A 26,398-nucleotide genomic window follows, 5' to 3' on the forward strand; every position below is an offset into this window, starting at 1 on the left:
CTGCCTCCGTGGATCCCAGCTGAGCGTGGCACGCTGCCCACCCCAACTGCGCTCTTCGGCCCCAGCCCAGCCAGCCCGGGCGCTCCCCTGGGTCGGCTTCCCCCCACTCTCCCCACCCTCCGGCAGATCTCCCCTCCGTGCTCTGAGACTCAGTTTATTCCTAGGAGGGGCCGGATGCCTTCCTCGCGGGGAGGTAGCCCGGGGTCTGGTGAAGTGACACAGAGTGCGCTCGACGAAAGCCAGCCTGGAGCCAGAGTGGCCACCCTCCCAGCTGCCTGCGGGCAGGGGCCGGCGCTCCTCCCCACCCCCCGGCCCGGCCGCCCCGCCCCGAGGGCGGCTCCCGCCCGCGCCCTGCCCACCGCGGCCGAGCGACCGCAGAGCCCCCGCCCCGCCGCCCGGAACCAGCTGAGCGCAGCTGGACCCTGCAGCCGCCGTCGGCAGCGCCTCAGCAGCAGGTAGGGGGTTGGGGGGGGCGGCCATGGCCCCGGAGATCTTGGAGTCCCGGGCATCTGAGGATCCCGGGCATCTGGGTCCTTCTTCTCCCTCCCGAGTCTGGAGCTCGTCCCGGCAGCGGGGCATCGCTGGAGAGGGGCTTCTTCCCTCACCTTACTGCTCTTCCAGGGGACCAAGAAGGGTTGGACCGGGGGGCTAGGGCAGGGGAGGAAGGGGGCCGGGTCTCCACCTACAGGCCCCGCTATGCTGCAAGCACCTGAGCTAACCTTGACCCCGCCCCCGCCCCCGCGGGTGGGGACCTGGGCTCGGGGTCACCCCGGCACTCGGTGTATTCCACCCGGGCTTGCAGGTAGCCGTGCGTCCGCGGTTTGGGCGGTGGCTCCGCCGGGGAGGCTGCTCAGCGGATCCTTGACTCCAAGGTAATAATGCCTTTGCCTGCTCTCCCCGGGGCGGTGAGGAGCCCTCCAGCTCCTTCCTCTTTTTGGGCCCAGGACTGTTAGAAACTTCTTCCTTGTACTCGTCTGAAATCTGCTTGCGTTTGTTACCTGAAGGTGCTTTCTCCTCGGCCCTACAGTGTACGTTCCTTTCACTGACTCACACGGAAACTTCTCTCAGAGTTGACAACAGTGATTGGAGTCTCCCTTCTCCCTAGGCCCCTATCTCGTCTGGGGGCTAATCACTCCCCGAATCTGGTCACGGCTGTGTCCCCCCTGGTCCAGTGCAGGCCGGCTGCTCTGGGCGATGGCCAAGGGCAAGCCCAAGTTTTTGGAAGGCGGGGGAGCATTTGGTGGGCAGGGGACATTGGCTTTTTTGTAGCCCTTTATCTGCCCGGACATATACCCTTTATCCTACCCTTACACCTTCCACAGAGCAGAGAGGGTATCCTTAAACCGCCTAGAACTCTAAAGAGCCAAAGGCATTCAGGGCTGTCCTGGGGGGTAACTTGGGCTTTGTGGAAGGCGGGGCCTCTGGGGAGGAGCCTCTGCTTTACTTTGGCTCCTAGACACTTTTCAAAGACGTGATCCTGTACGGCCTGTTCTCGTAGGACCACATTTCTGACCTGCGCACTGGGAGCGCGGGCTGCACGGTACTTTAGGTACTTTATAGTGACCATGGGCTTGCTGGAGTCTCACCTCAACCCCATTCTACAGCTGAGAAAACCACAGGGCCCAGAAAGCTTGTGATGGGCTCACAGTGACACAGTGACAAAGGGGTAGGGCTGGGACCTAGTTCCAGTTGGCCTTTGGCGGAGTCCTTCTAGCTGGTGGGGCTTTTTACTCTTTCTTGAGTATTCCATTCATTAATACATCCCCGTCCCTCCCCATCCACACACTTGGGGGTGCTGGTTGGTGTTTCTTGGGGATGTGAAGGGGAAAGGGCTTGGAGCAGAGGAGGAAGGATGGGATGGGAAGACAGGCAGCATCCAGCTCCTTTGAAATTCCGTTTTCCTTTCTGAGGCCTTGCTATTTATAAATGCCAGGGAAATTGTAAACAGCCGGGGAGCTTGGGTTGGCACCCGGGGGGAGTTACACAGCAGCAAAGAAGGTTTCCGTGTGAATCAGGGAAGGAAACTTTACTCCAGAATTTTCCATAGTCTTTTTTTTTTATTACGGACTAACACGAACCTAGGAAAGCGGGCAGCTGGGGTGGGTGGGGAGGCTGTAGGGTTTGCCTCTCATGGCATTTCCTTCCTTCCCTCCTTCATCGATTCAACACTTACCCGGGCCTGTGTCCTGTGCCTTGCCCTGTGAGGGCACAGAAGCCTCCAGGAGGACAAAGCTCTTTGTCCTCAAGATACTTCCCATCCATAGTGATTGACACAATCATTCAATACTGAGAGTTATTTCAACCCATAAAGGGGTGACTAAGTCTGTCTGGGTGACCCAGGCCTCAGAAATAAGTAATAGGCTCCCAGGAGTTAAAGGAGTTGAGGGAAAAGATATTCTAAGAAACAGGAACAGTTTGTGCAAAGGTACTGAGGTTTCTTGAGCAGTTTGTGGCTAGAATGGCCATGAGGGAAGGGTGCAGCTGTGGAAGTTGAGACTGTAAATAAAGATTGTAAACTAGGGGTTTGGACTTTATCCTGAAGGCAATGAGAAGCTGAGAAAGGTTTTGAGCAGAACAACAATAAAAACTCTCACTAATCTTGTGGTTGGTGTAGGGGATGCATGGGAGGAGGCAAGCTGGAGGAAGGGGCACCCAGAGGAGGGGGTTGCACGGTCCAAGTTAAAGAGAGTGCAGGTCTGAACCAGAGCAGTGGCCCCTGGGATGGATCAGAGCTGCAGACTCTGGAAGCCCAGCCAAAGGTCTTAGAACCTGCTATAAATTTCAGTGAAAAGCAAACAGTAGGCTGATAGCTACTGGATAAGGCTGCTAAATTATTTTGAGTTTTGCAGTGTTTTTTTTTTTCTTTTTGAATATTTGTAAAGTGGGAAAACTATTGTTAAAGATTCAAACAGAGAGAAGAGTATAGTGTAAGCTTCATCCCTCCAGACCTTCTTCTTTCCCCAAAAGTAGCCATTGTTAGCAGCCATGTGTGCATTTACCAATCCAAGATGAGCAAGAGCTGTTGACTGGATGCCTTATGCTTCTCAACCATCCAGTGCCATAGGTCACTTCTCCCTACTCCTGTGGGTAGTTTGGGTCTTTCTTGAGAAGTTGTCAAGCAGGGGCGCCTGGGTGCCTCAGTTAGCTAAGCATCTGACTCTTGCTCTCAGCTCAGGGCTTGATCTCAGGGTTGTGAGTTCAAGCCCCGTGTCGGGCATTAAAAAAAAAGAAAGAAAGAAAGAAAGAAAAGGAGTAATAATAATAAGAAGTTGCCAGGTAGGTCATTGAGGTGATCTCTGCATGATCTGGAGTCCTTTGCTGAGGCATTGTTCTCTGGTTTTCTTCAAGCAAACTTTACAGTCTGTGTCTACAGCCTCTGAGTGTTTATATTTACTTATTAGAAACCACAGGACTGAGAGGAATTAGAAGCACTGATTTAGGAGTAGAGCTTCAGCCTTAGTTCTCCTGAGTAACCTTTGGCAAGGCCTAGCTCTCTGGGGCTCCGTTTCCTCATCTGTAGAACAGGGGTGATGTTGGCTGGCATGATTATAAAAGAAAGCTACTTTTTAGTATATCAACCACAGGGACATTAATTATGTCCTTGATTTCTGCAGTTCTGACTACAGAGCCATGACTCTTAGTCCCTAAATGTTATCCTGAAGTTTCCTTGTAGTCCTGACATAATGAGAACTGCTGGGGTTTTCACGGTGGCTGTGTGCACAGCTTGGAGAGTTCAGCCCTGGAGCAGAGAGGTTTGAAGGGCCTCCCGTCAGCACTTTTGGCAAACTCATCCTTTTCTATACTATCAACAGGACTCCACAGTGTAGGTCAGTCTCCCCTCTGTTTCAGGGAATCAAGGCTGAGAGAACACAAGCTCCCCTGCCCTGGGTCACTCTGTGAGTTGGGGTCCCAGCCAGGACCATCTCCCCGCCCTTTGGCAGAAGCAGAGGAAAGCAGATCCCCGGAGGTATGCATTTTTCGGGGGAGGGAAATGGAGAGAGCAATGTTTAGGCAGCCAGGGTATGTTAAATAAAACTGTCTCCTCCCTTTCAACTGAGCGTGTGTCATATTGCAGCCTGATGTGGTTTGTGAGTTTGTAGACCACAGGCAGACTGGGTTCCTGCTGCTCGCTGGTTTCGCCCTCCCTGCCCCCCTCCCCCCCACACTCCCCCACCATATGCTTGCTCTCCCCTGCCCTGCCCTGGGACCACATCAGCAATTTGAGGGCAGGGCAGAGAAAAGCAGTAGGCGTGGTGGGCAAGGCTGGGCAGCAGAAGGCCTGGACTTGGGTCCTGGTTTTGCCACTGACGAAGTACTGGGTGACTTGTGCTAATATGTGTCTTTCTCTGGGCCCCGGGGTCCACCCTGCACTAGAGGGGTGGGCAGGATAATATCGGGCTTTCTTGGCTCTGATGGTCTCTGAGTCAGAGGGTTTTGTGCTCAGTGCATGAACGTGGACCTCAGAGTGAGCCCACAGCAGTCATTATGTTTAACCTGCACCAGGGCCAGCTGGAGATGTAGCCAGTGTTCGTGACTTTGGTCTTTGTGGCCTGAATTGTTTGCCCCGTAGTGCAGATAAGGAAGTTGAGGCCTAGTATTCATTTATGTATCTTACTCCCTGTTCTATGAGCAGTAAGTCCTGGCCACCGTAGGGAGCATGCTTGCTGTGTGTGTTTGCTATCTTGTTTAGTCTTTTCACAGCCCAGTGAGGGAGGAGATATTGACTCCATTTCACAGACAAGGAAACTGAGGCTCACCCTGGAGAGATGAAACGATTTACCTTCTTTTCTTTGAGCCTCACAGTAGCCCTGAGGTTGTCGTGATGGGTCCTAATTTGTCCATGACGAAGGTGAAGTCTGGAGCTGTGAGCACCCGGGGCCGGGTGACCATTTAGATTCCTTCCCGGCTCTCTGTCCTTGTCCCTGACGGGGCCTTGCTTGTTCTGCCTCAGAGGGAACCTCTTGCACCTCTTGCATTCAATGCTTAGACTAAGGGATAACAGGATCCCTGAAACCTGCTCTTCCCCAGGGGGCTCCAGAAATGGTTTCAGCCATAGCGTCTCAGGGAACTCGGTGAAGGAGCCACACCAGTGGGAGTGGATTCACGTATCTTGCTAAACGGATTAAATAAATAGTATTATTGCTTTCCAGCCTCAATGAGGATATCATCTGGGTCTGCCTTATTTGCCAAGCAAAGGATAGACAGTATATATGAGCCTTCAGGGTGGGTCCTGGCCCTTAATCTCCTTTCTGTAAGCAGTGTGGCCAGGCTGGGCCCTCAGTGGACACAGTAAATACTAGTTAATTTTGGGGGAGTGGCAAAGTGGTATGAGTGGTATACTCATGGGAAATGGGGTGCTTTTTCCCCTTTCCTCCAAGGACTTTACCCCCCTTCCTTTTCTAATTATAATGAATGCTTATGATAAGGAAATTTAGCAAATAAAAAAATAAGAACTGTCCATAATTCTGCCAATGTGAGATAATCACTGTTAACATTTGGGGGCATTTCCTTCCTGATATTTGCAGCACATTTTTTTTTTACCTCTATATAATTGTGGTCATACCACATTTATAATTTTTCTATTCTGATTTTTTTTTCAACATGATGACATAAATATTTTCTCATGTTATTAAGGACAGTACATTTAATTTTTAGAAGAGTTTGAGAAGTATTCTCTACCTACATAGATAAAGGCATGTCTATTTCTATTGAAAATCTTTCATTCCGATTGGGGGATTAAAGAAATGAAATAATGCATTTTACTTGTAAAAAAAAAAGTTTTATTTTTTTATTATGAAAATGATATATGCAAATCTGCTTTTTCCTCCCTCTGTTGTTGTATCTAAGTGGGAATATACCATGGTTCACTTTCCTCTATTATCAGGCATTGAGGCTGCTTACAAACAATGGTGCAATGAACATCCAAGTGTATACGTTAGTCTTCTTTCATTATTTCCTAAAAGAGAGCCCAAGAAATGGAGTCACTGGGTCAAAATGACACATTTTACAATTTCTGCTACATTTTACCAAATTGCTGCTCAGAAGGCCACAGAGCTCTTATTCCCACCAGCCATTCGTGAGGACGGCAGCCTTCTTGGTGGAGCATTGAAAGCTGGTAATCAAAGTTCTAGCTGTCTTACTAGAAGGCTCAGGGACCATTTCCCCAAAACATCGTACTTCATTTATTTAACAAATACATTCGCACAGTTCAGCATCAGTAAGGATAAAGATTATGGTTCCAAACTGAGGAAGCAGAGAGAAGCCTGTTCTCATTTCCAGTTTCTGCTTGGGACTTGCCATAAGACCTTGAGCTTAAGCCAGGTCACTGCTCTGCTTCCGTGCTTCAGAGGGACAGGCTTGACTTTGTGTTACCAGCCCTGAGACTTCGGTGTGACTGTGGTGACCACCAGCAGAAGGCTCCCCTTCTGACTGCCTTTTTGCCTCGAAATAGCTTCTAGATTCCAGCTTTTACAATTAGACCTTGGGAATTTCCCTGGCCCCGCCCTTTACTTCATGATCAAGGATACTCAGGCCCAGAGACAGCAATTGATTTTTGTAAAGCGCACAGCGAGTCGCCTGGTTGCTCCTCCACCATTTGCAAGATTTCAAAAGCTCTCATCTAGACCAACACGAGTTCACTTATTAAACCCAAGGTCTGGGAAGACGATGCAACTTGACCATAGTCAAACCCCACGTTTTCCTTGGCAGCATGGTCTTGGGAAAGTCATTTCCCTCTCTGCCTGGTGTCCCCGCACTGCGAAGTGGAGAGTGGCACCTTCTCTGGTTCTCCTCCTTCTACTTTTCTGCCAGTCGAAGGTTTGATTTCAAGATCCAATGGAAGGTCTTGGTCTATCGATTGTGCATCCAAAACAGGGTGCTTCTTGAGGTCCCTAGTACAGATGATAGGTCAGAGACTTAATACTATGACATAAGGAAAGATGTCTTTAAACCCTTTCTTTCCTCGGGGAAAGGGTTGTGGGGACAGTATTGCAGCTGGACACGAAAGCTGTCCTGGCGGATCTCAAACTTACCGTGAACATGAATCACCTGGGGTGTTTGTGAAAATTCAAAGTCTGGTTCACTAGGTCTGGGGTGGGGCCAGAGGCTCTTCATTTCTAATGAGATCCCAGGTAATGCAGAAGTTGCTGGTCCAGGGGCCACACTTGGCATAGCAAGATTCTAAATCCTTTGTTGGGGGCCCAGACCAGAGCCTAGATCTCTTACTGTCTTATGGTAGAGGTTCTTTCTACCCATCGAATTTGCCTCCAGCTTTTGTGCCCTATGCGGAGTCAGACCGTCTCTTTAGTCCACAGCTGAGTTTCTAGAATCTGAACAGCCCTTGAAATATTTTGCTGCCTAATTGCAGAGCGAGGTAGAGCCCTTCTTTAGGAGAAAGAGACTCAGCAGGAAGCCATCTGAAGCAGGAGAAACACAGCTGAAGGACCCAGCTTTCGTCTTAACTATTTCCACCAGAAGTTTTTATACTTAAGATTATAGACATTCTTCTCTCAAGTCTGTAGGCTGCAAACTACAGCCCTGGGGAGGCCTCAGCCTGTGATTGTATGCCTCTGAGCTAAGAATGGTTTTTACATTGTTTTAAAAGGTGGTTAAAAAAAAAAAAAGCCAAAAAACCCAAACCTAAAACCAAACAAGGAAGAATATGCAACAGACAAGGTATGGGGCCTGCAAAGCCTAACACATTTACTAACTGGCTCTTTACAGTAAGAGTTTGCTAACCAATGATCTAGAGTAACCAAAGCTTTGTGTTTTTCTCTATGCAAAAGACCTAGCCTTAATGCCTGAAATTTAGTGAAGTCGGGAAGGCAGCCTGCCTTGGTGGGAACTGTGCAGACATCTTAGTTGTATGACTCGAAGCACATTTTCACCTCTCTGAGCTTGTATCCTTCCTTAAACAAAATAGAAACAACGATATCTTCCTGGCAGAGTATCAGGAGGATGAGACATGGTGTATGTAAAGAGTTTAATCCTTGCTAGGTGCTCAGAAAAGCAGTGTTGTCTTTGGGGCGGCCATTTGAACCCTTCTGGGATTGCTAGGCAGATATCGTGTTTCTCCCACCAAATCTGAAAGTCCTCCCATGATGCTGGGAGCAGGCTTTTCAGAGAAAAACACCCCTGGCTTCAGGCTCCCCCCCCTCCACCACCAGGGCAGAAAGCTCCTCTTCGGCCACCTAGACATACGGGGTTCCTGGTGACTTGCACAGTGTCACTTGCACAAAGCTCTCTACCCAAAGGCCAGCCCCTCCACTGGTGGGCAGCGCTAACGGACTGTGCCTTCTCCCCCTCTCTAAGATATAATTCAGTAAACAGGCGCCCCGCCGGCCCCAGACCAGGATGGTGAATGCTGGAAGGAAACATCTCTCTTTATGGCTCCCTCTGGAGCATGTGGGCGGTGGACTAGTCAGTGGTTTGTGGACCTTGTTTTTAAGTTGCTGCAGCCTTAAGGCCCAGAATGGAAAACAGACCAACTTGGAGTTAGCCTGAGTTATTGCTAAACCCAGCCAAATTTGCATCTCTGGGGCTCCTCCCATCCAGAGCCTGGGGAAGAATGTAATGTTCTTTTTGCCCATAGGTGGCAGCACCTGCACTCTTAGCTGTCTTTGTGAATGTGCGCACATGTGCACAAGTATATGTTTACTCACGTGTGCACACATGTGTATATGCATGTGTGCAAGCATGTGATTTACTAGCGTCTTCCTTTGGTGATTCTTGAGCTGTAATGGCCCCAGCCCTAGGCTAGGAGCTGGGATCCATGGAAGCAGATCTTAGTCTAATGGGGGAAGCTAACTGGGAAATGGACCATAATCCAGTGTGACAGGGAAGACTGGAGGCCTGTGGGAACTCAGAGGAGCTCACCCTCATGGGGGAGGGGAAATTAGAGCTAACTTCCTGGAGGAAACTGGGCTTGATCATGAATGGAAGGAGAGATGAAGAATAGGGATGGAAGAGAGTTCTGGAACAGAGAAGACTCTGTGTGAAGAGTACATGCAGACGCAGGGGGCAGAGTGCAGCTTGGCCTGGCTGGAGCTTGGAGGGGTGTGGATGGAAGACAGGAACTGAAGAAGCTGAAGCTTATGGGACCAGCAGCAGCAGATCCTGAAGGACGTTGACAAATTCACTGAGGATCTTGGACTTTATCTCTGGGGCTCTAGGGGAACCATGGTGGAGTCTGAGCAGAGGAGCGACGTGGTCTGGGCTTGCACCACAGGGGAGAGAGGAGGTGGGGGGACCAGTTAGAAAACAAGCACTGCAGTCACCCAGATGACAGGTGGTCATACCTGGACCTGGATGTTGGCAGTGGGGGTGGAGACATGAGGATGTATTTGAGCAGAACCAGCAGGGCAGGGCAGGGCAGGGGGAGGTGGTGTTGGAAGAATGAGTGACAGAACAGGGGAGGTTGAGGAGGGTGGTGCCCTGGTGTCTGGTCTGGCCCAGGCTGTGGCTGGTGGCTGGTAGTGCTGTTGCTGAGATGCGGAACATCAGGGGAGGAGCAGATTACATTCGGGAAGAAATGTAGCACCACCAGGAGGATGAGGGTGTGATTTGGAGGGGTGTAGAGGAAAAGCAGGCTGGATTTCAAAGGCTTGTCCTCACACAGAGTTAACAGAAACTGAGACGTCATTAGTCACTTGCAGGAACACAATATAGTGCAACTCTGCTTTGATCTATCCCATGGAACCAGGAAGTTTCAGGTGGAACTCTCTGAAGAAGGCCCACAGAGCTGGTGTGGACACCAGTGCCAGATAAGCATGCAGCCTCTTTTTCAGATCCCCTGCTTTGCTATGTATGCCACTCACAATGCAGAAATACACCGGGAATGCCTGGGCCATTTACCGTCAGCTGAGGACAGGGCTCATTGGTGTCTTAATCTCTGTAGCCTGTAGGGCCCCACTGCATTTGGGATCTTGGACTCTCTCCTTGGCTTGGAGAAGCTGGTTTGGGCAGAGAAATTTTCCAGTGTAGGCAGGAGCCAGCTTGCTTAGCTGTCCCCTGAATGTGGGTGGCTGGGGTTCTGGGGAGTGAGGCAGAGTGAAGATCCAGGTTGTCCCTGAAAGGCAGGGGGCCAAAGGGCTGGGATGCACAATCCACTGTGGGGCCAGTGTTGGCTGGTCCTTCGTTCGCTCATCTAGCATATAATTTCCCTGGTCCTGCTGTTTGCCAGCTCATGTGCCAGGACCAGCATTTCAGAGGCAAAGCAGACTGGCAGCTCGCAGCCTGATGGGAAAGAAAGACCTGTTGCCAGATAATGATAATAGGGTCTTACAATGGTAGAACAATGCTTAGGCATAGAAGTGAGGATACAGCATGTAAACAGCTTGGGTCCCCTAACTGCACAAGCACAGAATGAGAAAAATATAATTTCTAGAAAAAGGCTTAGGGATTTAATTAATAATCAGAGTAAACATATGCACTGTACAAAACGCTTGACATATCTTATCTCATTTAATCCTTATAATAGCCTATGGAATAAGTTCTGACATAATCCTTCTTGTACAGAGGAGGAAACTGAGACTCAGGGCGAAGTAACCTGATCAAGTCACGCAGTTAGTTAAATGAGGGGTCATCTTGTCTAACTCCAGAATCCTGAACCATAGCTCTGAAGTTGACCATAAGCTGAATTCAGACATGCACTGGGGTTGCCTTACTTGCAAATGGGATTTTAGGCTGGATTAATAGAGACATGATATCTAAAATGATGGAGGTGAGAGTTCTGCTTGCCCTGCTCTGGATAGAGCTCGCCTGAATGTCAAATTTTCGGTATTGTGCTGTCAGTAGGGACAAGGTTCATTTGGAGCTGATCAGGGAAGGGGTGAGGGAGGGAACCAGAAACCTGGTCTCAGGAAAAGCTGGAGGAAAGAGGTTATACAACTTGTAGAAGATTTGAGGGACCCAAGTCTAAGGAGCTGTTGGGAAACAGGGTGACAGACCTATTCTGGGTGATCTGAGCAGATAGAGCTAGAACCAGTGGGTGTAAAGCATAGGGAGAGAGATTTTAGCCCATCCTAATGACAGTTCTTTCAACCAGCTAAACTCAACAGAAGGTCTTACAGCCTTGGCAGGAAGTGAGTGCCCCATTGCTTGGGGTGTGCAAGTAGAGGCCGTGTGACTGTGGTGGTGGGTGCTGGGGACGGGTAGAAGTATCAAATGGGATTTGACCAGATGACCTTGAGCGTCTGATGTTGAGATTCTTGGCCTTTTATTTACAGGTGGTGCTGATAACCCCCTTGTACTCTGCCTCTGCCGTGGTCCCAGCACCTCTGCACGGAGCAGCCCTCTTCCTCCTCACAGCCCTGCAAGGTAGGTGGAGCAGAGCAGACACCCCTGAGTCCTCCTAAATCCAGCTCTGGCTGCCCGGGGAAGTCTGGAGGGGACAGTAGAAGCAGCTGCTGGTCACTACTGTGGACTCAAAGGGAGTCCCTGAGGTTTCTCTAGTAAAGCCCAGAGTGCATTTCTGCCCGTTGCCTCATTTGTTCCTCACCCTCCCTTGTGAGGGAGGCCAGGCAAGTGTGATCCTGTGGGGAAGACACAAGGGCTGGGCTTGGTGCCAGGGCGCCTGGGTCCCTATCCCCGCTGTGCTACGTTCTCACTGTGTGGCTGTAGGAAAGCCGTTTTCCCTTTCAAGGCCTCTGTTATCTCTTCAGTAAGAGGGTGGATTCCCCGGAGGTCCAGGAATTCTCCCCAGAGGCCTTGGAGAGGTGAGAAAAAGCTGGGCTGTGGCTGCCAAGTCTCCAGGCTTGTTGACCGTAGGAGGAGTACCCAAGCTGTGTGAGTCACAGGGCAGGTGGATGAGTCATAGCCACCTGGGACAGCTGGCAGGATGGGGCCCACCTGACTATCAGATTCACAGGTGACCCGCTGTAGGATGCTGACATGGGTGGGCAGGCAGCGTTCTGGGCTGGAAGCAAGGGACCCACTTCATGACCCAGCTTAGGCCTCAGTTTCTCCACCTATACAATGGGTGTATTGGTCTCCCGCCCATCCCCTAACAAGGTTGTCGTGAGGACTATACGAGCTTATAGATGCTCAAGAGCTTTGTGAGCTGCGAAGTGGGAAGGATCAGTACCAGGGGAAATACCCAGCCTCCAATGCCGGAACAGAAGTGAATTTCTAATAGCAACTGTGCCGAGAGCCTGGAAAACACCCCTCCAGCTCATAACATCACCCTTGGGGGCCAAAAGGAGAAGGCGCGATATGGCTCCAGGGTTTACTCATCTGCTGTGGTCCAGCTGGCTTTCGGGTGGTGACACTTCTTGGAGCAGTTCCTCTTTCCCAGAGCTTAGGTGCAGGGGCCTTCTGATGGTCTCCGGAATGCTTTGTCTACAAAACAACCAGGGATTCCTAGAAGGCTGGCTAGGCATAGAGATGAGACTTGGCCCCCTAAGGGTTCTGCAGCCAAAGGGCCAGCCCTGATGTGCCCAGAAAGGAGGGATCTGGGGCCGGTCTTGGTTCCGATGCTCCTGCTTGGGGCCTGAGCCCTGACAGCTCCCAGAGCTGCATTGCCTCAGAGTGATCTGTCACCGAAGAGTGTTACAAGCTGCCGATGCTTTTGGCAGCAAGGACACAGGGGCCTGTCTTCTGTCTTCCCCACTTCTGCAGACCCTGCCAGGCCAGGCTGGCTCAGGCCCAGCTGAGTACCTGCTAGTAAGACTCCCACCCCTTTCAACTGCTGTCCCCCAGCAGTGCACCCTGCCTCATGCCCACCTCTGCTGAACTGGGGTTCAACCAGGGGGGCCCTAGAGACCTCCTACTTGTCAAAATCTGGTGGCGTTTTCTCAGGTCTCCATGTACCACCTGCTGGAGCGTTGGATACCTTCTCCTGGAAGTGCTCTCTCCTTGTTGCTCCTGGGAGGCTGCCCCCCTCAATTAATCTCCCACTTCTCTGATCTTTGTAGGGCCCTGTCTTCCTGCCTCCGATGTTTACCAGGATTCTCACCACCTTCTGGTCTTGAGTTATACATATAGGTTAATTTGCTCCTTTGCTCATTCATTCAATCATGTGTGCATCACCAGATACCTGGGCCTGGAACCAGTGTTGGAACATCAGCAAAGAACAAGATTTTCCCATCTGTCATGAGCCATACAGTGTTGGGGCTTGCAGTAGTCAGCCATGATACACATAACAGACTCAGCCTTTCTTCAGCTGTGAAAGAGATGACTGGGGTTATAAGAGCACATGGAGTTGGGTGGGCATGGCAGGATCTTGACCCGACACAGGACTGAGGTCTCCCTCCAAGTCCAGACCTGGAGAAGGGACGACAGGTGGCTGGGTGAGCAGGGAAGGGAGCCCCCAGACAGAGGGAACAGGACGGACCAGGTTGTGAGGCAGGATGATGCGTGTGGAGTGGTTGAGAAACAGGAAGAGAGGAGCGTGACCGCGGGAGGAACTGGAAGAGAGGAGCGTGACCATGACCATGGAAGGCCCTGGAGACTGGGCAGCACCCCAGGCGTGCAGGCCCTTGGAGGCCTTGGTCAGAGTTTAGATTTTTATCCTAAAACACTGGGGCACCACTGGAAGTTTTAAAGCAGGAGAGAGACCTGTTGCAGATTGCCTTATCAGGGGGAAGCCCTTGAAAGAGCCAGCGCAGGTCCCACTCTGACCCGTCCTGAGGGTGTAATTTTTGGCCCTTCCACAGCGTGGTGTCCTGACACTAAGCCTCCATAGAGGCTTTAAGGCTCGGTATTGGTCAGTCCTGGGAAGTGTGCACTTCCCAGCATCCTCTCTGCTCTTTGCATCTTTCCATTTACCTGGCCAACCCTTGCTGAGCTTCTGCACTGCAGAGGGCAGGTGAGTCAAATCCCACCCCACCCTTGGAAATCCAGATTTGGGGGGACTGAGGCCCAGAGTGCACTGGGATGCGAGCCAGGCTCTCCAGGAGCCAGGGAGGGCTTTTCCTGCTCTACGTCAAGCACTGGGCTAAGGGAGCACTGGAACATTCCAGCCAAGGGATTCACATGTACAAAGGCCACCTGGAGCCGCTGTGCTTAGGGACTAGTGAGTCGTGTGGCTAAAGGAGGAATGTGGGGCTGAGGTGGGGAGTGTCCCGAGATGCTGGGGCTTAGTCCTCTGGGTGCCAGGGAGGCATGGACAGGCTTTGAGCTGGGGAGTGACTTGCACAATGGGATTTAAGAACAGATAGGAGGCAAAGGGGAGGGCACATGGGAGGGTCAACATTGTAAACGGGTTGGAGAGAATGAGTATCACTGGGTGAAGCCTGGTCACTCCCACCTACCTGCACACACAGTAAAATACTCTTCCTCTTTCTGTCCCCTGCCCTTGTTGGGTTATGTCCCCGTTGGTTGGCACTCCTGAGCCACCAGCACTATTTCAACGTAGCACCAAGTGCGGTTACATCCTGGGCACCAGAGACAACGGTCTGAGCCTGAAACGTCACTCTGGCCCTGAGTTGCTAGTCACATCCCTTAATCCCTCAGCCTCAGTTTACTCAGCTGTGAAAATAGGGGTGATAGAGGGTTGTTGAGGATTACTGATGAGGAAATGAAGTCCTAAGCGTAGGCCTGGTGTAGACTGACAGCTCGGTTATGTTTATTTCCCTTTCGGTTGGTAACAGCCCCGTCCATGCTGTAACTTGCCCCTTGGGGAGTCCTCTGTGGCGGCAAATCTGTGATCATCCCACCGGCACCTTTATCTTATGGCTGAGGAATCTGGGGCCCAGAGAGAGACAGTGACTCATCTAAGGTCACCCAGCCCTTCAGTGGTAGGGCTCAGACCTGTTCATCTCTCCCTCTTGCAATCCTCACTTTTTAAATGCTGATAATTAAAAAAAAAAAAAAAAAAAAAAACCAATTCCCAAGTCGACAGGGGGAGGGGTAACAATGGAATGGGCATTTTGGGGGTAGGGGCTCTCCCAGACATTTCCAGGGAGTATCCTGGCTAGACAAGCCCTGAGAAAATCAACCACCCTAGTTACATTTGGGGAAATTGAGGCCCATAGAGAGGTTGTGGCTTGCTCAGGGTCCCCAGAGCATAGGAAGCAGAGAGGACTCAAAGGCCCGTCTCCAGTCACCAGCAGTAGTTGGGTGAGCTCTTCTCCCCAGCCCACTGCCTCATGTTTAAGAAAGTGAATTAGAGCACGAACAATAGTTTCCTGAGGAAGTTTCAGTTTTTAACGTGCCAATGTGTCAAGGACCATTTCCGGAACCGTGTGTGCCCATGTGATGGCCGCAGAGTTGAGCCTGGCATAGCTATTTCAGACTAAGCCACAGGGTCCTATTTATAGGCCTGTGTGATTAGGTTGATGTGGGAAGGAGAGGCTCGCCTGCTGTCTGCCCAGCCCAGCTATGGCCGAGGAAGAGGCCCTTGGGGGAGATTCTGACCCGTCGGTGAGTAGCAAGGGATCTGGGGTGGTCCTGAAGCCTGCTCAGAGGAGGGGCTCCAGGGGAAGTCCCACTCCCGACTCCCAGGTCATCTGCCAGCCAGGCCCTCTGCAGACCAGAAACCAGCTCTGATCCTGTTCTCCCTACTGCCTGGGTCTAGGCCAGGACTCGTCAGTCAAGCCCCTTCCCCAGCCACGCCTCTGAGTGTTTGCCTTGCTCTATGTGGGTCACACCTCTGAGCCTTTGCCTTTGCTATTCCCACCTCCTAACTTGCCCAGTTCCCAGTTACCCAAAGAAAAACCTCCCTTCATTCTCCAGGCTCTGCTCAAATCTTCCTCCTCTGTGGCTCTTCAGGCGCTGGATGCTCCCTGCCTTGTGCTCCAGCTGCCCAGAGCCACTTGAGTGATTGCCCGAGTTCATGTGTGCTCCCTGTGGGGCCGGGAGGTCTTGAGACAGGGCCTGATGCAGAAAGGAGAAAGGCGTTTGTAGTTGAGCACCTGCTGTGGCCATCTGCCTCATGTTTGGTGAGCTATGGCCTGCATGCCAATGCATGCAATAGGTATGTTTTAAAGGTGTAGGCATGAGAGGAAGATCTCAGACTTACATAGGCCTAGTTTCAGACCCTGCCCCGCACTTCCTATGCAACCTTGGGTAAACCCCTCTGAACCTTAGTTTCCCTGCCTGTAAAATGGGCATGATGCTAGCCATGGGTTTTGGGGAAGCATTATCAACAAGAAAAAGCTTATAAATACTTATCATGTTGAGTGGTCCATAATAAGCCTCTATGTGCCATAGTAGGTGTTATTTATAGGTGGGGAAACTGAGGCTCAGAGCAGGGAAGTGCCATCTCTAGGGCCCCACACAAGTCAGTGGCCAATAGAAGAGACCGGGTCTTGGGGTCCTGGCCTCCACCTCCAGCCTATGTTCTTTTCCCCTCCCTCTCTTAGCCTCCTGGGCCTATTCTGTAACCCAGATCAGGGGAGACTTTGTTTGGGGATTGTTTTTCCTGAGAAGTTTCCTCTGTGGTGCCACAGGATGACTCAGAGCCCTGAGTCACCAGGAGGCAGAGGGCCAGGGAGGAGGAGGGAAACAAGAGAAAGGACAAGAAAGGGGGCCCCCAATTCCAGCCCTGGCTTTCCCACTGCTGATCCACCAGGTCTGACAAGTCCCCTGTCCTGCCTGGCCTCCATTTCCCCAAGTGTGAAAGGAGATGCTGGGCTTTGATGAAGGCTCCCAGTCCAGGCTGAGCCTCCGAATCCCAGGTGCCTGGGCCCCACCCTGACCTATAGATTCAGAGGCTGGGTGTGGGGCCTGGGAATCCACGTTTTCTGGAGCTCCCTGGGTGATTGTGCTGCACACCTGGGCTGCAGAGGTGTTTGGGAACCTCACCGTGCAAGGCTTTTCCTGGCTAGGCCTCAGAGCGGTTGCTAAGCCTCTGCTTGACCATCCCTCCTAGCTCACGGAGAGTCACTTTTCTTGCTGCATGCTTGGGCAGAATGGTGATGGGAAGTGCATGGGCTTTAAAATAAACAAACAAACAGCTTTTTGGAAGTCTAATGTACATAAGTTGTCAAAGTACATTTACATGTCATTTACATACACATAATTCAACTGTTTTCATTAATTTGATGGTTTTTAGTAAATTTACAGAGTTATACCACCATCACCACAATCCAGTTTGAGAATACTTTCATCACCCCGAATCCTCCCTAAATGATGCCTCTGCCTGCTTGCTGGAAGTCTCCACACCCACCCCCCTGTTCCACCACTGATCTACTTTCTGTCCCTTCGAATGTCCAGATCTGCGTGCCCCTCCCAGCCTCACTCCTGGCTGTGTGACCTCATGCAGATTATTGCCCCTCTCTGGGCCTCGGATTTCTCCTCCGTAGGAATTTCCAAGGAATTTCACTAATGTGGTAGAAGGTCTGATGTCTAGTGGGAGCCAGGGATGTGGGAGCCTGGCAGGGAGTATGCAGGAGGTAGTACAGATACCTGGGTGTGCTTGTAACAATGTTAGCAAACATTGTATTGACTCTGTGCCATGCACTGGGCGTTTTAAATGCGTGATCTCTTTTAATGCCCAAAACAACTCTTATGAGGTAAATGTTAATATCATTTCTATTTCATAGCCAAAGATACTGAGGCACCGAGAGCGGAGGTCGCATAGGTAACAGTCGGAAGGTCTAGGAATCTGTCCTCCTTCATCCCTACGCTAGTGACTGGAATCACAGCATGGAGTGAGGGACCCTGTTCGTGGGCCTAGCACAAAGTTTGTGGCACATGCTTTCAAGGGACAGGACCTGGTTTTTCAAAAGATGGCACGTACAACAGAGTGCATCAAACACAGATGTACATGGAGCATGATGTATGGTCTAAGTGACGTGGGACCCAGTACCGGCACCACGCATCAGGGTGCACGTGCAGGACAAGGCATGAGAAACATGGGCTTGGTATGGGGCATAGAGAACATGGTATATGTGACGCTGGGACATGGTAGCCAGGGTATAGGGCTTGAGATGCAGCAACGAGACAGGTCACAGAAGGACCCTTTCCATGTCAGTGCCTGGGGCTTCAGCACGAAGCAGCAGGAGCCAATTTTCTCCTCTCACAAAGGCCTGTCTGTTTTTTGCCTCCTCCTCCCTGTCTCTTCTGATGCCAAAGAGTGGGAGTGTCCTGGATGAGTGGGGCCCAGCGTACCCCCCTACCACCCTACAAGCTCAGACAGGGGTCAAGGCTTGGGGCCAAGACCACGGCTCAGAAAGAGCCTGCCAGGCCCCCAGATCCCTTCCCTGGGAGGTGGCTGTGAGCACCAGTGTTGGCTGGGCCAGAGCCGGGTAATTTTCCTCTAAGCCTTCCTCTCTCCTCCTCCCCTCCCTGGCTGCTGCTGCTGGCTGCAAGCACGTCTGCATTCCGGGGCTTAGGGGAGAGAGCACACACAGCTGCTGGGGTTGAGAAGCAGATAGCCACCAGCTGCTGTGGGAGGGGTGGAGGGACCGTGGGTGCCTGGAGGAAGCAGTGGCTCCAGGCTAGCATTTCCTGAGCCCTCTGGCACCTGCTGCACATGGCCTTATCTCGTCTGGTCTGCACGCAAGCCCCAATAGCCTGATGGGGAGACTGAGGCTCAGGAAGGCAAGAGCTTGTCCAAGGTCACACAGAGGCAGAGGCAGAGCTGAGGATAGACCCCAGCTCTTCTGGAGGCAGGAAAGTGACATATTGAGGCAAGGTTAGGTGGCGCAGAGAGTGTGGTTGGGAGTGTCAGTGGGTAACGAGGCTGAAAGAGCATGGTGGGTCTTAAATGCCTGACTTTCAAGCTGCAATGGGGGCTGTGGAAGGGTCTTGAGTAAACCACGATGCAATCTCTGTGGATCATGGGAGCATCGAAGGCAGTGGGGAAGCCAGTGCAGTGGTTGCAGAGGAAAGATGGAGACCCTGAACTAGGAGAGCCCTGGGATGTGGGGGCGGAAGTGTGAGAAGCAGGGAGCCTGTGGGATTGAGCACTTCCGCTCTGGCCTCAGCCCTTCTGTAAAATGTCCTGGTGGGATGACTCTGGTTAGGCCACAGTGTCACAGAGGGTTCCCAAAACCCCTAGAGGGCCAGACACCTGCAGGAGGATGCTGGTCACAGGGCAGGTGCCTGGGTGGAGGTGAAGCTGGGAACAGCCCCGGGGAGAGAAGACGGCCCCTGTTTTGGAGCTCGAGCGAGGGCCAGGCCCTGGGTTCTGTGTTGGATCCTGTTTCATTCTTCCAGCTGGTTGTGATTATCTTCTGAGCCGGGAGAGGAATAAAAGCATTCCACTATTCTACCTCTGTTTATGTTTAAGAGGGAAAGTACTTTTTAAAAAAACTATTAAAATTAAAAGGATTAGTAACGATAAAAAATATCTTTGAATCTCTGGGAATTCTATTATGGATAAAAGTTTGAGATACATTGCAAAGAATCTCTAATCATGCCATAGGCTTTGGAGTTTTTCCATAACTGACTTTTACTAATATCAAGTTTTGGTAAGCCTGTGAGATCACCTGGCCACTCTGTACCCAAGGACACAGGCTCAGAGAGGTTGATTCTCTTTCTCAGGGTCACCGGGTAGTGAATGATAGGACTGGGATCAGATGGTGACTCCAGAGCCCTTGTTCTTTGAGGTGGGGGCAGACCAGAGAAGAGGGCAGGGTGTCATAAGGAGAGACTGGTGGAGGGGTTGGAAGGCAGGGCGAGCTCTTTAGGTCCTGGCTGCAGGCCCTCTCCTGAGATGCCTCCCCATCCCTGACACCAGCAGCAATTCTGGGCCTCTGGGCTTTGGCTTGGACCCGCAGCCCTCTCCTGTTCTGCATGCAAGGACACAGAGGTAGAGGTCAAGGGTAGATATGGGGGCCAGTGAGCTGTATGTGTGTAGGGCCTGGATATATGCTGGGAGTCGTCTTTGGATGTTATGGTTATTGAGCACCTGCTGCATGCCAAGCACAGTACCAGGGGCTCTTTCAATCCTCCCAGACACCCTACAGGGTAGGGATCATCACCCCATTTTCCAGAGGAGGAAATTAAAGCATTGCAGAAAGGCCACTTGCCCAGTCCCCTTGCAGTAGGGATTTAGGCTATGTTCAAACTCACACTGGACATAGCCTTGTGCTCCCTTTGATGGCATGTTGTACATCCTTCACCCTGTTGGTCATTCTTGGTATCCTGAACTCATCGGGGCTTGGCCCCTGCTCCTGGACTCTGTCATTTTTCCTCTGTCCCACACCCACCCCCTTTGTGTTTCTCAAGAGTTCTGCCTGCAGGGTGCAGACTGATACCCAGGTGGATGGGCTCAAGCTTCTTGCCAGAGCCCAGCACAGGGGTCTTGGCCACAGTTGGCTGTGCGAGGCTCAGGGACAGAGAAGGGCTTCATTTGGAGCCTGCAGCAGGAGGGACATGTCACTATCTTCTGATGTCCTCTTGTCATAGTTCCCAGCATGATGATTGTTGGCCTGGGGAGCCTCTAACATGCCTGGTGGATCCTGGTGAAGGATTAACTTGATCCCCAGACAGGCAGGAGGGATCTTGGCCAAATGCACAAACATTATTTGCCTTTCCTGTTTCTTTCAGAATTTTAGAGCCCAAGGGCCCAAAGGGTCCTTAGAGATTAGCTGGTTCACTCGTCACCTGAGTCCTCTTGGCTGGGTCACCACTGGGCAGCTCATTACCTCTCCAGAAGAGGGGGAAAGAAAGTGGCATTTTTGAACATTTATTTTATGCAAGCCATAGTCCTAGGATCTTCCACATTTATGGTCTGATTCAGTCTCCTCCACTTGACTTTGAGAAAGGTATTTTGACCCCAGTTTTATACTCAGAGAGATATTTACCCAACCCCCAGCAAACAATACCAAAACTTTCTTTATAGTTGCATACTGTATGCCAAACACTTTGCTAAGCCCCACATGTATTTTACCTTACTGAATTCTCACAGCAACCCTGAGAAGATGGTATTATAATCCCCATTTTACAGACGAGGAGACTGAGGCCCAGAGAGCAGAAGCGACTCACTCGAAGCCACACAGCTAGGAAGTGCTAGGTCAGGGATTTACATACAGATTTTCCTGGCAGGAGCTTCTTTCCACAATCATGCCTGTTGTTTTTCTCCTTCTTGGAAAGCCTTTCCTCTGTGGAGCAGAGAGCTGCTTCCCATGGCTTCTGCTCATTCTGGCTCTGGTTTGGGCATCATAGGCACTGCCTCTCTACCCATATGTTTGCAGATGGAGACTGTGTCCCCATCTTCTACTCGTCCCACAGCTACAATGCCTGTAGCTGGGCCTCTTTGTCCTGCTGCTGATTTGTGTTTGTGCCCTGTGTCCCCTATTGGTGGGCTGCGAGGTGTTGGAGGGGTAAGACACAGCTTTTGCCACTGTTTACAGCCCCAGCTGCTGGCCTGCCAAGCATCTGAGGGCCAGCTCCTCCCCCAGGGAAGGGGAGACAGATTACAAAGCAGACCCTGGCAGGAAGGGTGCTGGGCTTGCAGCCATGGCCAAATCTGGCTGCTTCCAGGGCATGGGGTCAGGAAGTGGTGGGGCCAGGCCCCCTCTCATGTCCTGTCCTGGCTCTCAGCACTAGGTGGGGTTACCTCCGGAAACTGGGAAAGTGCCAGTGGCTTCAGTCCCTGGGATAGTTGGCCTCTTGGATGTGGCGTCAGCCAAGCTCTACTGGCCATCTCCCCAACAGCTGTCCACGCCCAGGGTAGACAGGGCCAAGGCAGAGGTCCAGCTGGCTCTTCCAGGGAGCCCTGTCCTGTCACGGGCTCAGACCTCAGCTCTGATCTGGGAGGCGAGGTGTGGGTTCTAGGGGTGCCCTGCCAGATACTCGCTATGTGACTCCAAGAAATGACACTCTTGTTCTTGGTGTCATTGTCTACAGAGAGGATGGACTAATGAACGTTGTAGCTAACGAGTCCTCTTCTGGGTAACTCCCACCAACAGTCCAGAGCTCCCAACCATCCTTTCACTGGGCCTCACCATCCCTATTTACAGATGGCTGACCTGAGGCTGAGAGGGAGGGTAACTTGCTCCGGGTCATGCAGCTCCGACCTCAACTCAAGGATCTCACTGTGGAATCTATAACCTTTCTCCTGCCCTGTCACATTCCTCTCGTGTGCTGTGTATGTGCTGAGCAAAGGCCTCTGTGCAAAGAAACCAGGCAGTTCAAGAAGAAGGATGCTGACTTTTGCAGAGCTCCTCCTGTGTGTCAGGCCTTTGGGGCTCGTCCCTTCTCTGTGAGCTAGGTATCAGTCCCCCATTTTACAGATAAGGAGACTGAGGCCCTGATGCCAGGAGTGGAGTTTCCCAGGTTCTGAAACATGTGTGTTTTCAAATCCATGGGCTCCCCACACCGTACCGAGGCCCTGTCCAGTTTCGCTGGATTTCATAACTGGCTTCTCTGTTTACTGACTATTGTCCCAATTAGCAAAATCCAGGGCTAGAGGGGCGGGTGTTCCCAGGAGGACCCAGGGAACAGCAGTGAGCCAGAAAGCAAACAAGCTCCGAGAGAGAGGGCTTCCCATGAGTGGCCGACTGCCTGAGAAATCAAGAACAGCAGTGTTTGGGGTGAAGAGAAGAGAACAGGGTGGTGTCTTCCAGACCCAGTCAAGGGCCTTTTGTACATAGTGGCCAGGGGCGGAGGGTGAGGCTGCCTTCTCCAGTCTCTGGTAGCTGCCCTGGGACACCCAGAGAGACATGAAGACAAGCCTAAGTTTGGTGAGGGAGAGGGCGCAGGGCCAGAGCTGGTTGAGGGGGTCCAACTGCAGGGGAGCGACACAGGCCCCTTCCTGTGGCAGACCCTGAAAAGCTGCCTAGCGGGTGACGGGCAGTGGGCAGGAGCCAGGAGCAGCCAGGATCAAGGGTCAAGGGGATGTCTGAGCTCCAGAGGAGGACAGGGACTAGGACATGTGCTCACATGGCAGGTGGTGACAGAGCCAGCCTGCCCCTCGAGTCAAAGAAACCATGCCTGACCTGAGCGCCCATGAGTGGCCCAAAGTACAGGTGCCTCGGTCTCTCTTCTGCTCAGCGGCCACAGCCTGGGGGTCTTCCTAGGACATGCCTTTGTCCTGGGTACTCAACAGGTATGTGGAGGCCCAGAGGGCCTTCCTGTGACCTCCTGACCCAGCCTGGGAGGTGTCGGGGGTTGGCTGCCTCAGAGACTCCTGGCTGCCAGGCTTGGCCTGGGCTTGACTGGTTTAGGGACTGTAGCCGAAACGTCACTGTTTCTCTCTGCCCAGGCCAGACGGTGTCAGGAGGTCCTGCCTGATCCCCTCCGACAGTGCTTGGGGACTAGAGCTGGCCAGGCTTGGGTTTGAATCTCAGCAATGCCTCTTTCCAGCTGAGTGGCTCTGAGCCAGTGACTGAAGCTCCCTGAGTCTGTTTCCCCATCTGTAACATGAGAACTTTAATGCCTGTTTCCCCTGGTAGCTCTGAGGAGACTTGGTCTTGCCCCCCCCCCCCCAGCTTCCCTCCCTTTCTTCTCCCAGAGACGTCTGGACCCGGAGATGAGGGGGCATTGGTGATGGTAGTGTCTCCTTCTGCAGGTCAGGGGCCCTGGACTGTCTGAATCAGAGGGTCCTGTACAGGTGACCCACTCCAGTGCCCCCATTTTACAGATGGGAGCCCTGAGGCTCACAGATATGTAGGTTCTGGCTGTAGTTTCACAGCCAGTTTCTGGGAATGCTGGCACTGGGAATGGATCTTAGAGTCAAAGCCCGCTGCCGCACTACATGGGGCATATGGAGACTTGAGGCCCTGGCGGGGACAGGGACTTGTCCAAAGTCACCCTAGAAGTCAGTGGCAGAGGCAGGCCTAGCACTTGAGCCTCTTCGTTTTTACGTAGGAGTCTTTCTTTTGCACCCAAATCCCCCTGCTGTCTTGAACTCATACATCCTCTTCCAGCAAGGAGCAGTGCAAGGCCATATTGCCCCATCGTAGTGCACACATGTCACTGCCCCTTGACAAGTGTTTCCAGGCTGTGGGCTCCCTGGGGGGAAGGGGCCGGGCTGTCTTCACTAGGTCTCTAGGGCTGAGAGCTTTGTGACAGGCAAAGCTGCAGGGCCTTTGTAATCAGTAACCTGGGGGCCAGGGACCCTGGGCTGGTGGTCAGTGACCCTTGGGGCCAAGGCCAAGCCACAGCAGCCCTCTGTGAATCACCAACCGGCCAGGTCGGGGCCACACTTCTCCAGAAGGGACTGCTCAGCTGGGCTAGCCGCCAGCTCACTTTCACTCTGGGGGCTGGGATGATGAGGAAATGTCTTCTTCCTACTTTGTTTGTATTTTCCGAACTGTCTAATGAGCAGGCATCACTTGAAGTATATTTTTAATGGTATTATTTCTTTTTAAAAAGAAAAAAAACCCCAATGACAATGGATGGATACATACTTGTAAATAGTTTCAAACCCTACAGCTCATTTTATTTCCAGGCAAGGTGTAAGTTATATACCATAACAATTCGCCCATTGTAAGCGTTCAGTAACTGATTTTTGGTAGATTTTTCGGGTGTGTCATCATCACCGTTTTCCAGTGTGAGAATGTTTTCATCACCCTTGGGTGTTCTTGCGGGCGGATGACAGTGATCTGGGTGCCCACCCCAGCCTCAGGCAGCCACAGCAGTATTTGCGGGCGAAACTCTCCCCCTTTGTTCCTTTCAAGCAAACTGCCTGGACAGTTTGGATTTCACCCTCCTTGACTTTTTAAGGATGTGTGCAAAAACGGAACCCCTATAAAAAAAGAGGAGAGGAGCCATACTATAGTCCTTGTACAATTTGCTTTTGCACTTAGAGGTTTCTCTTTGCTTCCTGTGTCCCTACTATGTGCTAGGCACAATCAGCTCTAGCTCATTCTTTCTTCACAGCTGCAAAGTAGTCCATTGTATGGTGGCTCCGTAATTTATTGAACCGGGACATTTGGGTCCTTTCCAGTTTTCTTCAAACTGCTTCAGTGAACATCCTTGCACATATATTTTGGTGTTTCTCTGTAAGTAATACTGAAGGAAGTGGAACTTTTGTTGCATTGTGTCTTTCTCAAATTCGGAGAGCTAAATTGCTGTCCAGAGAGGTGAAACCAGTTTATGCTTACAGCAAAAGCATATGGGAACTGTGGGGTTTTTATAATCCTCCAAATCCGCAGGGAGAGGGCAGAGCTCCGAATGCAGGCTCTACAGGCCCATGCCTAGGCACGCAGCCCCAAGACCTCGGGCAGCTCCCTGGGACTCCCCACAGACACCAGGATAAAGTTCAGACTCCAGCAGGGCACACGGGCCCCTGTGACTCCTGCCACCCTCTCATCTCTTCTTGCTCCCTGTGTTTTAGGCTGGACCCCCTCCTTATTCACTGGATGTGGCCTGTGTTTGCTTGCCCTTTGCCCATGCTGTCCCCTCTCCTAGAATGTCTTTTATTCTCAATTGTCCTCCTCCTCCTTATCCTTTGAGGCCTAGGTCACAAGTCCGTCCCATCACGAAGCCTTCTTGTAATCTCTACAGTCTGAATTGCCTTCTCTCTGTGTGTTCCCTTAGCTCTTTATCTGACCCACAGACCCCCTTAAGTGGGAGGAAGTTGTGGGTGGTGCAGGGAGAACTTCAGCCGGATTCGATAGAGGCTGGGCTCCAGGAGAGGCTGGGATAGGTGACCATAGCTTGGGGGGAATCAGGACAGGAACTCCCATTTATCTAGTTGCAGGCCAGGCCATTCTCATACATACAGACTGATTTAATCCTTAGCAACTACTCTACCCATTTAGTAAATGAGGAGACTGAGGCATAAAGTACTTTACACACAGTAGAGGCAGGGGTCAGACCAGATCTCCACCTCCCCTGTTCTCTTCCTCTCATTGCACTAGGCTGTTGGGAGAGAGGATGGGAAGAGAACTTGGAAACAGAGAAGTGGGTCCAGCAGAGTGGTGGGGAGGAGGTGAAAGGGGTTGGTGGAGATGGGAAGCAGGCCTCCTGGACTCGGATTAGTATTTGTTCAAACACGATGACTGGGTGCCTCTAGTGGGACAGTGGAGAGGTGGGAAGGGAGCCTTGGAGTGGGGAAGAGACTTAAATCCTCGTCTTCCCCAGGGGGAGCCAATAGATAAGATCTGGAACTGAAAAAAGACCCCCTCCCCTGGAAAAAAAAACAAACAAACCATAAACAAACCCGCAGAACCACCACCACGGACTACAAGAACCAACAAGGGCTTGGTATTTAAGATATGAGGGTAAGCCCAGAAGCATCAGCTAAAGGAGGTAGATAGAATAGGTTGATCCTGGGGAGAACTGAGTGGGGTTGAAAGGGAACAACTTTGTACAAATAGGTGACTTCCAGTTGTGATAAAAATAAACTTTTTAGGGGCGCCTGGGTGGCTCAGTCGTTAAGCGTTTGCCTTCGGCTCAGGGCGTGATCCCAGAGTCCTGGGATTGAGCCCCGCATCAGGCTCCTCTGCTGGGAGCCTGCTTCTTCCTCTCCTACTCCCCCTGCTTGTGTTCCCTCTCTTGCTGGCTGTCACTCTAAATAAATAAATAAATAAATAAATAAATAACTTTTTAAAAATAAAAA

At 51.7% G+C, this 26,398-nt stretch overlaps 1 protein-coding gene across 1 annotated transcript in view; it reads left to right on the forward strand.

The window, feature by feature from the left end:
* Positions 1-351: 351 nt before the first annotated feature.
* The window catches only part of GSN (gelsolin), a 52,129-nt gene continuing 26,082 nt past the window's right edge, over positions 352-26,398 (forward strand). The window contains exons 1-2 of the mRNA XM_040631821.1: positions 352-455; positions 11,226-11,316. The gene's annotated coding sequence lies outside the window, so the exon portion shown is untranslated. The remainder of the gene's footprint in view (positions 456-11,225; positions 11,317-26,398) is intronic.

The sequence above is a fragment of the Ursus maritimus genome, unplaced genomic scaffold (assembly GCF_017311325.1).
Source record: "Ursus maritimus isolate PB19 unplaced genomic scaffold, ASM1731132v1 scaffold_17, whole genome shotgun sequence".
NCBI classification, from domain to species: Eukaryota; Metazoa; Chordata; class Mammalia; order Carnivora; family Ursidae; genus Ursus; species Ursus maritimus.